Source organism: Rhinoraja longicauda, unplaced genomic scaffold, assembly GCF_053455715.1.
Source record: "Rhinoraja longicauda isolate Sanriku21f unplaced genomic scaffold, sRhiLon1.1 Scf000111, whole genome shotgun sequence".
Classification (NCBI taxonomy): domain Eukaryota; kingdom Metazoa; phylum Chordata; class Chondrichthyes; order Rajiformes; family Arhynchobatidae; genus Rhinoraja; species Rhinoraja longicauda.
Genome location: NW_027601329.1, coordinates 2411 through 15135, shown reverse-complemented (window position 1 = coordinate 15135; position 12725 = coordinate 2411). Strand labels below are relative to the sequence as shown.

The 12725-nt window shown below is 46.3% G+C and overlaps 1 pseudogene; it reads right to left on the bottom strand.

The window, feature by feature from the left end:
• Window positions 1-10912: 10912 nt before the first annotated feature.
• LOC144590058 (small ribosomal subunit protein uS17 pseudogene) lies at window positions 10913-11435 on the bottom strand (annotated as a pseudogene).
• Between the last annotated feature and the right edge of the window lie 1290 nt (window positions 11436-12725).

Below are 12725 nucleotides of genomic sequence, written 5' to 3'. Positions count from 1 at the left end.
CATGGGGGGTCCTAGAGGAACTGCCGAAACGGGGGGTCCTAGGGGAACTGCCGAAACGGGGGGTCCTGGAGGAACTGTCGGAACGGGGGTTTGTGGACTGGGCGGAACTAACGGAGGTCGGCCTCTTCTAGGGGTTTGACCGACCAGGACTGGTTGATCCGGGTCCAAATGGGCAGGTTTGAGCCGGGACACCGAGACGAGTTCACTCTTGCCGCCCATGTCTAAGGTGAAAGTAGCCGTTCCCTTACGTAAAACCCGGAACGGCCCTTGATAGACCCTCTGCAACGGGGCGCGATGGGCATCTTTACGCAAAAAAACAAACTCACAGTCCTTCAGGGAAGACGGTTCATGTACCATGGGACACCCATGACGTGAAGTCGGCACTGGAGCCAGGGAGCCCACCCGTTCCCGGAGAGATGCTAACGCTGATGGGACTGTAGGGAGCAGGGCTGAAGGGTCCGGAAACAGATCTCCGGGTACTCGAAGGGTCGAGCCATATACCAGCTCTGCGGACGACGCACCGAGATCTGGCTTAGGAGCAGTCCGGATGCCCAAAAGAACCCAAGGGAGTTGGTCTACCCAGTCCGGGCCTTCAAGCCTTGCACTGAGGGACGCCTTAAGTTGGCGGTGGAACCTTTCTACGAGTCCATTTGCCTGGGGGTGATATGCAGTTGTGGGTTGTAATTTGGACCCGTACAGTTCCGCCAGCGCGGCCCAGAGGGACGAAGTGAACTGTGGCCCTCTGTCAGTTGTAATAACTGCCGGGACCCCGAAACGAGCTACCCAATGAAGGGCCAAAGTCCTAGCACAAGACGCTGACGAGATATCAAACAATGGGAAAGCCTCTGGCCACCGGGTGAACCGATCCACCACCGTGAGGAGGTGGGTGTAGCCCCGGGAGGAAGGCAAAGGCCCGACCAAATCCACGTGGATGTGGAAAAAACGAAAAGCCGGGACTTCGAACTCCTGTACGGGGGGCTGGACGTGGCGCTGGACTTTAGCGGTCTGACAGGGCACGCAGGAACGTGCCCACCCCGCTACCTGTTTCCGCAGGCCATGCCAGACAAACCTCGCTGCCACCAAGGCAGAGGTGGAGCGGATGGACGGGTGCGCCAGCCCATGAATGGCATCGAAAACCCGGCGCTGAAGGGAGGGCGGTACTACCGGCCTGGGACGAGGAAGAGAAACATCGCACCAGACTTTCGTGCCCTCCGACCCACAAGCTACCTGGGCCAACTTCAATCCCGAAATGGTGGACTGGTAAGCCGAAACGGTATCCGCCAGGAGCTGTGCCTCCACGAGCTCCTGGGGATCCACTTCGCAGTCCACCGCCGAAATAGGGGGAAAAGCAGGTCTAGACAGGGCGTCAGCAACGGCATTAAGCTTACCCGCGATATGACGGACATCTGTGGTAAATTCAGAGATAGCAGTCAGGTGCCGCTGCTGGCGGGCCGACGATGGGTCAGACAATTTCAAAAAAGCAAATGTTAATGGCTTGTGGTCCGTAAATGCCACAAATGGGCGGCCCTCGAGGAAATACCTGAAATGACGGACAGCTAAATAGAGAGCTAGAAGCTCTCGGTCAAATGCGCTATATTTCAGCTCGGCCGAATTTAGTTGCCGGCTGAAAAACGCTAAAGGCTGCCAACGGCCACCGACCTGCTGCTCCAGAACCCCACCCACCGCCACGTCAGAGGCGTCAACCGTCAGGGCCGTGGGGGCGGAGGGGCTCGGATGGACCAACATGGTGGCGTCTGCCAAGGCTGCCTTAGCTGCCGTAAAAGCCGACTCTGCGGTCGGGGACCACAACAACTCTACCGGATTACCTGCAAGGCATTGGAAAAGCGGGCGCAGGACTCGCGCCGCTGCCGGAACGAATCTATGGTAGAAATTAACCATGCCTACGAACTCCTGCAGCCCTTTTACTGTGGTGGGCCTGGGGAAAGCCCGGATAGCCTCCACCTTCTCGGGCAAAGGGGCAGCGCCGGCAGGGGTAATTCTGTGCCCTAGAAAATCGAGAGCAGGCAGGCCGAATTGACATTTGGAGGGTTGGATAATGAGCCCGTGGTCTTGGAGCCGCTGGAACACGGTCCGCAAATGGGCCTGGTGTTCCTGCACTGAGGGGCTGGCTACCAGGATGTCGTCTAAATAAATAAACACAAAGGGTAAACCCCGGCCCACGCGGTCCATCAGTCGCTGGAAAGCCTGTGCCGCGTTCTTTAAACCGAAAGGCATACGCAACCATTCAAACAACCCGAACGGAGTAATAGTTGCAGTTTTTTGATGGTCGCTACAAACCCATCTTTAAGGAGAGGGACATAGCCCACCATATAATGTCTGACAGAGACTTAATTCCCTGACAAATGAACCTGATTTTATCCATTTCTACAGTCAAAGAATGAGTATGTATTCTTTGGTCTGGCCCCAACTGTTAAACCAATTATTTAATTTGCTCTACAGGACTTGCTGAAAATAAACTCAATGAGTTTGGCAGTATCGGAGAGAGAAACAGTTAATGTTTTAGGTCAATGACCTTTCAACCAATGTTTTCTTGTCAAGTCAGATAAAAGATCAACAACTCAAAGGATTAACTCTAACCTGCATTCAACAATTGTGATATATTTTAGTTGAGTTTCAGCATTGTATTTTTCTCTTCCCTGTGTTTTTAATCTTTTCATTGATGCAGGCTTTCAACCCAAAACGTCGACAATTCCCTTCCCCTGTACACATGCTGCTCCACTGCTAAGTTCCTCCAGCAGTTTGTTTATCACACAAAGGATGAGCTCTGTTACCGTTTCCACAGGTGCTGCAAAACCCAGGGTATTTAAAACACACCCCTTTTGAATTTCAGATTCCCAGGATCTGCACTTTTTTTTCTTTGTTTAGTATGCTGACTGGACCATACTGGGCAGATGTACGATCTTTATCGCTTTCGCAGTATGAGCAGGGAAAATTAGTTCAGACTAGACCAAGTGGACCCATTGGGCCCAAACCTCTCCTGCATTGGTGCAACACCCTCTCCTCCCCCACTCCTCCCCTCCCTCTCCCCCTCCCCTCCCGCCCTTCCCATCCCCCTCCCTCCTTCCTTCCCCCTCTGCCTCCCCTTCCCCCTCCCTCCTCCCCCTTCCCCTCATCCCCCACAACCCCCCCCCTTATCCTCCTCTCCCCCCCCCCCCTCCACCCTCCCTCCCTAGGAGATAGATTTAAACTTTAAAATGTGAATAACTTTAAAAATATAACACCGATTTCAATGAAACTATTTCTATTAGCACCAAAGGAACAACGGTGAGTAAGGTGGGCCTAAAATTGTTGCGCTATCATGTACAGTTTTGGCTGTAGTTCAGGAACAAACAAACAAACAAGAGTTTTACTATATAAATGATGGCCAGGGCAAAGAAGTAGCAAAACTAAAGTAAATTCAAATAGACAGTCAAATTACATAATGGTTGGATTTATAAAGGCATCTTGAAGGAAGCGGAAGCTAAATAATATAAAGAAGGCTGTTTAAAGGACATTGAGTGTAGGAGGGAACTGAAGATGCAGGTTTAAACCAAAGATAGACACAAAAAGCTGGAGTACCTCGGCGGGAAAGGGTGACGTTTCAGGTCAAGACCCTTCTTCAGACTAGTCAGGGAAAAGAGAAATGAGAGATATAGACGATGATGTTGAGAGGTAAAGAACAATGAATGAAAGATATGCAAAAAATAACGATGATAAAGGAAACAGGCCATTATTGTTAGCTGTGTGTTGGGTGAAAACGAGAAGCTGGTGCGACTTGGGGAGGGGAGGGATCGAGAGAGAGGGAATGCCGGGGTTACTTAATGTTAGATAAATCAATATTCATACCACTGGGCCTTAAGCTGCCTGAGCATGAATTAAATGACACTACAAGTCCCCACAATAATAGCGGGGACTGAGTAAATTGAAAAGCAAAATATTGCAGACACTCAAAATTTGAAGTAAAACAGAAAACATTGGATGTCCCCAACAGGTCAGGCAGCATCTAAGGAGAGAGAAACAGAGTAAACCTTTCATGTCAAAGACCCTTTATCTGAATTAAGATCAGAAATAAAACATGTTTTAAATTACAGAGAAGGAAGAAAACCGGAGAAAATAGGGAATGTCTTGTGATATACTGGAGACCCAAAAGAGAAAGAAAGGCGCAAAGAGTAGGTGCTGGATATGACAGATGAGGTTTTGATAATGGCATCTGATCTGTCTGATGGAGCTGTCAATGAAACAAGAAGTATGAAAATGGAGGAAAGAGATAAAAACAATGCTGAAACAACTACAAAGTGGCATGGAGAATTAAAGTGACAATCATCTATGTCCCCTTTACAGATTGAACAGAGGTTACCCAATCTGCATTTGATCTTTCCGCTGTAGAGGAGACCGCATTGGTGAGCACTGAATGCAAAACTGTATTTTGCTTCAGTTTGTGGATGGTGCAAAGAGAGAGCTGGATAGAGCTCTTAAGGATAGCGGAGTGAGGGGGTATGGGGAGAAGGCAGGAACGGGGTACTGATTGAGAGTGATCGCATTGAATGGCGGTGCTGGCTCGAAGGGCTGAATGGCCTACTCCTGCACCTATTGTCTATTGTCTATTGTCTAAGAGGTAAAAGAGAAGTATTCCATATCCCTCGGCTGCATGGGAAAGTGCCGAGAGATGAGAAATGGTTGGTGGAGGAGGAGCAAACAGCCCTTTGGATTATTGAAAGGAGAAGGGAAGATATGCTTGGTGGTGGCAGAAGTTAATATCCTCTCAATGTAGCTGGTGAGCTGAAGGTAAGGATAAAGGGAACCCTTTCATCGTGCCAGGTGGAGGAGAGAGTGTAAGATCGAAAATACAGAGAATGGAACAGACATGATTGAGAGCCCTGTTAATCTTGGAGAAACCATACACAGATTGGGCAAGTGCGATTCAGAATGCTTCCATTCAGTCCACAAGGGTGACCCTGAGCTTTCCATTTCCTATCACACTGTCATGGGTAGAAAATGCAAACTCCACACTGACAAAACCAGACGTCAAGAACCCAGGTCACAAGAGTTGTAAGGCATCAGCTCTAGTAGCTGCACTGTTACATCACTGTTTCTGACTTTGGCCTTGACACTGCTCCAACAAAAGCCAATGCACATTCCAGGGAAACATCATCTTCTGATTAGTTAGATTACAGCCCTTGGGACTTCACATTAAATTTAACAATATACAATAACCAGCCTTTACGAGTCGTTTCACAACTCTCCAACTCTGAAAACTTATAAGGTTTACTCTGGTTTTGTTTTCTCTCCATGGTGATTGTGCAATTTCCTTGACAATTATTTCTGGGAGTGAATTGGATTGATTTGGTACACATGATACCATCCTCTAAGCAGAAATAATCCTACTGTAATGAGAAGTTTCTTGGTCGTGTCACAGGTTCTATCTTTAATGTATTGATTGACACAATCGTCATATCATATCATATCATATATATACAGCCGGAAACAGGCCTTTTCGGCCCTCCAAGTCCGTGCCGCCCAGCGATCCCCGTACATTAACACTATCCTACACCGACTAGAGACAATTTTTTTAAAAACATTTACCCAGCCAATTAACCTACATACCTGTACATCTTTGGAGTAAACAATGGTGTTTGTATTCCATTTATTATTGAATGAGGAATAGGCCATTTAACTCTTCTATCCTTTCTATTGAAACATAGAAAATAGGTGCAGGAGGAGGACATTTGGCCCTTCGAGCCAGCACCACCATTCATTGTGATCATGGCTGATCATCTGCAATCAGTAACCTGTGCCTGCCTTCTCCCCATATCCCTTGATTCCACTAGCCCCTAGTAACTCTCTTTTAAATTCATACAGTGAATTGGCTGCCACTTCCTTCTGTAGCAGAGAATTCCACAAATTCACAACTCTCTGGGTGAAAAGGTTTCTTCTCACCTCAGTTTTAAATGGCCTCCTCTTTTTTTCTTAGACTGTGGCCCCTGGTTCTGGACTCCCCCAACATTGGGAACATTTTTCCTGCATCTAGCTTGTCTAGTCCTTTTCTAATTTTATACGTCTCTATAAGATCCCCTCTCATCCTTCTAAACTCCAGTGAATACAAGCCTAGTCTTTCCAATCTCTCCTCGTATGACAGTCCCTCCATCCCAGGGATTAACCTCATGAACCTACGCTGCACTGCCTCAATAGCAAGGACGTCCTTCCTCAAATTAGGAGACCAAAACTGCACACAATACTCCAGATGTGGTCTCGCCAAGGCCCTATACAAATGCAGAAGGACTTATTTGCTCCTGTACTCAAATCCTCTCGTTATGAAGGCCAACATGTCATTAGCTTTCTTCACTGCCTGCTGTACCTGCACGCTTACTTTCAGTGACTGGTGTACAAAGACACCAAGGTCTCCTTGCACTTTCCCTTTACCTAATCTGACACCATTGAGATAATATTCTGCCTCCTTATTTTTACTGCCTAAGTGGATAACCTCACATTTATCTACGTTATACTGCATCTGCCATGCATTTGTCCACTCACTCAACCTTTCCAAGTCACCCTTCAACCTCCTAACATCCTCTTCGCAGTTCACACTGCCACCCAGCTTTGTGTCATCTGCAAACTTGCTAGTGTTACTTCTAATTCCATCATCCAAATCATTAATATATATTGTAAACAGTTGCGGCCCCAGCACCGAGCCTTGCGGCACTCCACTCTCCACTGCCCGCCATTCTGAAAAGGACCCGTTTATTCCAACTCTTTGCTTCCTGTCTGTCAAGCAATTCTCTATCCATGTGAATACCCTAACCCCAATACCATGTGCTCTAATTTTGCTCATCAACCTCCCATGTGGTACCTTATCAAAGGCTTTATGAAAGTCTAGATACACTACATCCACTGGCTCTCCTTCATCCATTTTACTTGTCACATCCTCAAAAAATTCCAGAAGATTAGTCATGCAGGATTTCCCCTCATAAATCCATGCTGACTTGGACCAATCCTGTTACCGCTATCCAAATGCGCCGTTATTACCTCTTTAATAATTGACTCCAGCATCTTCCCCACCACCGATGTCAGGCCAACTGGTCTATAATTCCCCGTTTTCTCTCTTGCTCCTTGAAAAGTGGGATAACATTAGCTACCCTCCAATCCACAGGAACTGATCCTGAATATATAGAACATTGGAAAATGATCACCAATGCGTCCACGATTTCTAGAGCCACCTCCTTGAGTACCCTGTGATGCTATTTCTTGCCTAATGCAAATTTCTTTCAGTTCCTCTGTTTCTCTTGAACCTCTGTCCGCTAGTACATCTGGGAGATTGTTTGTGCCTTCCTTAGTGAAGACAGATCCGAAGTACCTGTTCAACTCTTCCACCATTTCCTTGTTACCCATAATAATTTCACCCGTTTCTGCCTTCAAGGGACCCACATTTGTCTTTTTCTCTTAACATACCTAAAGAAGCTTTTACTGTCCTTCTTTATATTCTTGGCCATCGTCACTTCATACCTCATCTTTTCAGCCAGTATTGCCCTTTTTGTTATCTTCTGTTGTCCTTTCAAAGTTGCCCACTCCTCTGGCTTCCCGCTACTCTTTGCTATCTTATACATTTTTTCTTTTAGTTTTATTCCATCTCTAACTTCCCTTGTCAGCCACGGTTGCCTCTTCCTCTTTGGAATGAAATGATCCTGCATCTTCTGGATTATGCCCAGAAATTCCTGCCCTTGCTGTTCCACCATCATTTCTGCTAGGATCCCTTTCCATTTGACCTTCGCCAGCTCCTCTCTCATGCCTTTACAATATATCTTTATTGTCATTGTACCCAGGGGTACAACGAGATTGGGAATGCGCCTCCCATACGATGCAATAATTTAAGTAATTAACAGCAACCCAACGAAACGAAACAATTGTGACAGTTTTTAGACAGGGTAAAGTGCAAGTTGATCTATGCGTTGTGGCCATCCGGCTCAGCAGGACCGGTTCATAGCAGCTATGGCCCTGGGGATGAAGCTGTTCCTGAGTCTGGAGGTGCGGGCGTAGAAGGCCTTGTATCGTCTGCCCGATGGAAGGAGTTCGAACAGACTGTTGCAGGGGTGTGAAGAGTCTTTGTGGATGCTGGTGGCTTTTCTGAGGCATCGTGTGTTGTAGATGCCCTCCAAGTCTGGTAGCTGTGTTCCGATGGCCCTCTGAGCTCTATGGACTACCCGCTGTAGAGCTTTCCTTTCTGCCTCCGTGCAGCTGAGGTACCACACAGGGATGCCATGCGTTAGGATGCTCTCTATGGTGCAGCGGTAGAAGGTCGTCAGCAGCTGTTGGGGTAGACCAGACTTTATAGTCCCCTTTGTTCAACTGCAACATTGACATTCCTGGTTTAGCTTTCTCCCTCTCAAATTGCAGGTTAAAACTAATCATATTATGGTCACTACCTCCAAGCGGTTCCATTACCTTGAGTTCCCTTATTAAATCTGGTTCATTGGACAACACTAAATCCAGAATTGCCTTCTCTCTGGTAGGCTCCAGTACAAGCTGCTCTAAGAATCCATCTCGGAGGCACTCTACAAACTACCTTTCCTGGGGTCCAGAACCAACCTGATTTTCCCAGTCTACCATCATATTGAAATCCCCCATAACTACAGTGGCATTACCTTTGTTACACGCCAATTTTAACTCCTGCTGCAACTTACACCCTATATCCAGGCTACTGTTTGGCGGTCTGTAGATAACTCCCGTTAGTGTCTTTTTACCTTTACCATTCCTCAACTCTAACCACAGTGACTCTACATTGTCAGTTCCAATGTCAGCACTTGCAAAGGACTGAATTCCATCCCTCACCAACAGAGCTACCCCACCTCCTCTGCCCACCTGCCTGTCCTTTCTATAGGACGTATTATCCTGATATATATGTATATATGCCTGTATAATGCTATATAACCCTGTATAATACTAACAACATTGGGGCAGGGGTGACCTGTACAAAAGGGATGGGTTGCACCTTATTTGGAAGGGGACTGACATTCTGGCAGGCAGGTTTGCTAGTGCTACACGGGTGGGTTTAAACTGAAAAGTGGGGGGTTGGAGTCAACAACATGGATGCGTGTCCATGCAGCTAACGGGAAAGAGAGTGGAGGAAAGGTCACGTTTAAACTAACAGGGCAGGGGGATGGGACTCAATCCAAGGAGACAGAGGGCCATAAAAGGAGGACAGAAGCAAAAGGTAGAAGGAAGATAAGAAAAACTAACCTGAAAGCTTTGTGCCAATGCGAGGAACATTGAAAATAAGGAGGATGAATTGAATGCACAGTTAGTAGTTAAGGGATTTGATATAGTTGGAATTATGGAGACATGGCTCCAGGGTGAGCAAGGTGGGAGCTAAAGATGCAGGGGTATTCAATATTCAGGAAGAATAGACAGAAAGGAAGAGGAGGTCGGGTGGCATTGCTGGTTAAAGAGGAGATTAACGCAATAGCAAGGAGAGACATTAGCTTGGATGCTGTAGAATCGGTATGGGTAGAACTGCGAAATAGCCATATAACCATATGACCATATAACAATTACAGCACGGAAACAGGCCCGTTCGGCCCTACCAGTCCATGCCGACCACTTTCTCTGACCTAGTCTCATCTACCTGCTCTCAGACCATAACCCTCTAATCCCCTCTTATCCATATACCTATCTAATTTACTCTTAAATAATAAAATCGAGCCTGCCTCCACCACTTCCACCGGAAGCTCATTCCATACAGCCACCACCCTCTGAGTAAAGAAGTTACCCCTCATGTTACCCCTAAACTTTTGTCCCTTAATTCTGAAGTTATGTCCCCTTGTTGGAATCTTCCCCACTCTCAAAGGGAAAACCCTATCCACGTCAACTCTGTCCGTCCCTCTTAAAATTTTAAAAACCTCTATCAAGTCCCCGCTCAACCTTCTACGCTCCAAAGAATAAAGACCCAACCTGTTCAACCTCTCTCTGTAGCTTAAGTGCTGAAACCCAGGCAACATTCTAGTAAATCTCCTCTGTACCCTCTCCATTTTGTCGACATCCTTCCTATAATTTGGCGACCAGAACTGCACACCATACTCCAGATGCCTCACCAATGCCCTGTACAATTTTAACATTACATCCCAACTTCTATATTCGATGCTCTGATTTATAAAGGCAAGCATACCAAACGCCTTCTTCACCACCCTATCCACATGAGATTCCACCTTCAGGGAACAATGCACAGTTATTCCCAGATCCCTCTGTTCCGCTGCATTCCTCAATTCCCTACCATTTACCCTGTACGTCCTATTTTGATTTGTCCTACCAAAATGCAGCACCTCACACTTATCAGCATTAAACTCCATCTGCCATCTTTCAGCCCACCCTTCCAAAAGGCCCAAGTCTCTCTGTAGACTTTGAATATCTACTTCATTATTAACTACACCACCTATCTTAGTATCATCTGCATACTTACTAATCCAATTTGCCACACCATCATCCAGATCTTTAATGTAAATGACAAACAACAGTGGACCCAACACAGATCCTTGGGGTACTCCACTAGACACTGGCCTCCAACCTGACATACAGTTGTCAACCATTACCCTCTGGTATCTCCCATTCAGCCATTGTTGAATCCATCTTGCAACCTCACTATTAATACCCAACGATTTAACCTTCTTAATTAACCTTCCATGGGCAGGAAACGCTTGTTGGAGTGGTATACACACATCAAACAGCAGTAGGGAGGTTGGGGATAGCATCAAGCAGGAAATTAGGGATAAATGCAGCAAAGGTACAGTGGTTATCATGGGTGACTTTAATCTACATACAGATTGGGCCAACCAAATAGGAAACAGTGCTGAGGGGGAGGATTTCCTGGAAAGCATAAGGGATGGGTTTTTAAACCAATATGTAGAGGAGTTTTTTTTTGTGGCATTTTCTCATAAAGGCTTTATTGTAGATGATTCACATTTTTACAGCCGCCCTTAAAATTTCTGTAACTGTTTCTTGGCTCCTGCAGCCTTGGTGACTTTGAGGACGTTGAAACCCACTGTCTTACTGAGGGTTCGGCACTCCCCAACAGTGTCTCCATTCTGCACATCCCTGAAGCAATGGGACAGGTGCACAGACATGTTCTTGTGTCGCTTCTCAAAGTGGTTGTATTTCCTAATGTAGTGCAGGTAGTCTCTGCGAATAACAATGGTCCGTTGCATTTTCATCTCAGTGACAACACCTGTCAGGATGTGACCTCAAATAGACACATTCCCGGTAAATGGACACTTCTTGTCATTGTAGGTTCCATCAATGGCCTCCTGCGGAGTCTTGAAGCCCAGGCCCAGGTTTCGGTGGTAGAGCGGCAGCTTCTCCTTGGCGCCCTCGGCCGCCAATACACGCTTCTTGTTCTGGAAGACGGTCGGTTGCTTCTGGTAGGCGCGCTCGGTCTGGTTGTCTGCCATCTCGGCCGCGCGCATTGTAGAGGAGCTGACTAGAGGGCAGGCCATCCTAGACTGGGTATTGTGTAACGAGGAAAGATTAGTTAGCGATCTTGTTGTGCAAGGCCCCATGAGCAACAGTGATCATAGTATGGTGGAAATCTGCATTAGGATGGAGAGTGACACGGTTAATTTAGAGACTAGCGCCCTGAACTTGAATAAAATAGACTTTGAAGGTATGAGACGGCAATTGGCTGGGATAGGCAGGAAAATTATACTTAAAGGGTTGACAGTGGAGATGTAACGGCGAACATTTAAAGACCGCATGGATGAACTCCAAAAATTGTTCATCCCTGTCTGACGAAAAAATAAAACTGGGAAGATGGCTCAACGGTGGCTGACGAGGGAAGTCAATGATAGTGTTCAAGCCAAGGAAGAGGCATATACATTGGCCAAAAGAAGCGGCAAACCAGAGGACTGGGAGAAATTTAGAAACTCAACAGAGGAGGACAAAGGGGTTAATTAAGAGGGGGGAAAAAGAGCATGAAAGAAAGCTTGCGGGAAATTTCAAAACTGACTGTAAAAGTTTCTATAGGGATGTAAAAAGGAAAAGATTAGTGAAGACAAATGTAGGTCCCTCACAGCCAGAGACAGCTGAATTTATAATGGGAAACAAGGAAATGGCAGAACAGTTAAACAAGTGCTATGGTTCTGTCTTCACCAAGGAAGACACAAAACAATCTCCCGGAAATACTAAGGGACCGAGGATCTAGTGGGAGGGAGGAACTGAAGGGAATCCACATTAGTCAGAAAATGGTGTTAGGTAAACTGTTGGGACTGATGGCAGATAAATCCCCAGGGCCAGATGGTCTGCTGCCCAGAGTACTCAAGGCACAATATTACAGGGTCGGCGTGGACTCGGTATGCCGAAGGGAATGTTTCCATGCTGTATATCTAAGTCTTAAGTCTTTAAAGTTAGAAAATGTATGAAAATACATAAAATACATGCAATTCTCCACAAGAGGTTCAAGGAGAATGATTTGTACCACAGTGGAGCTGTGCATTCCAGTAAATGCATGCCTCTTTGCAATTCACAGCATCGATACCAGTAATTGCACAGAACAAGAGAGAAAAGTAACACCTCCAATAAATCTCGTGAAACTTGAGTCATTTTTTCTGCTATTTTCCCCCAGTTTCACTCTTAACAATTATATATATAGTAGGATGTTCACTTTTGATCATTCCTGCCTAAAGCTTTTTTGTTGCTCTCCACTTGTGTATCACTTAATTTTTAAACATTGCCCTCTCGTTCTGTTG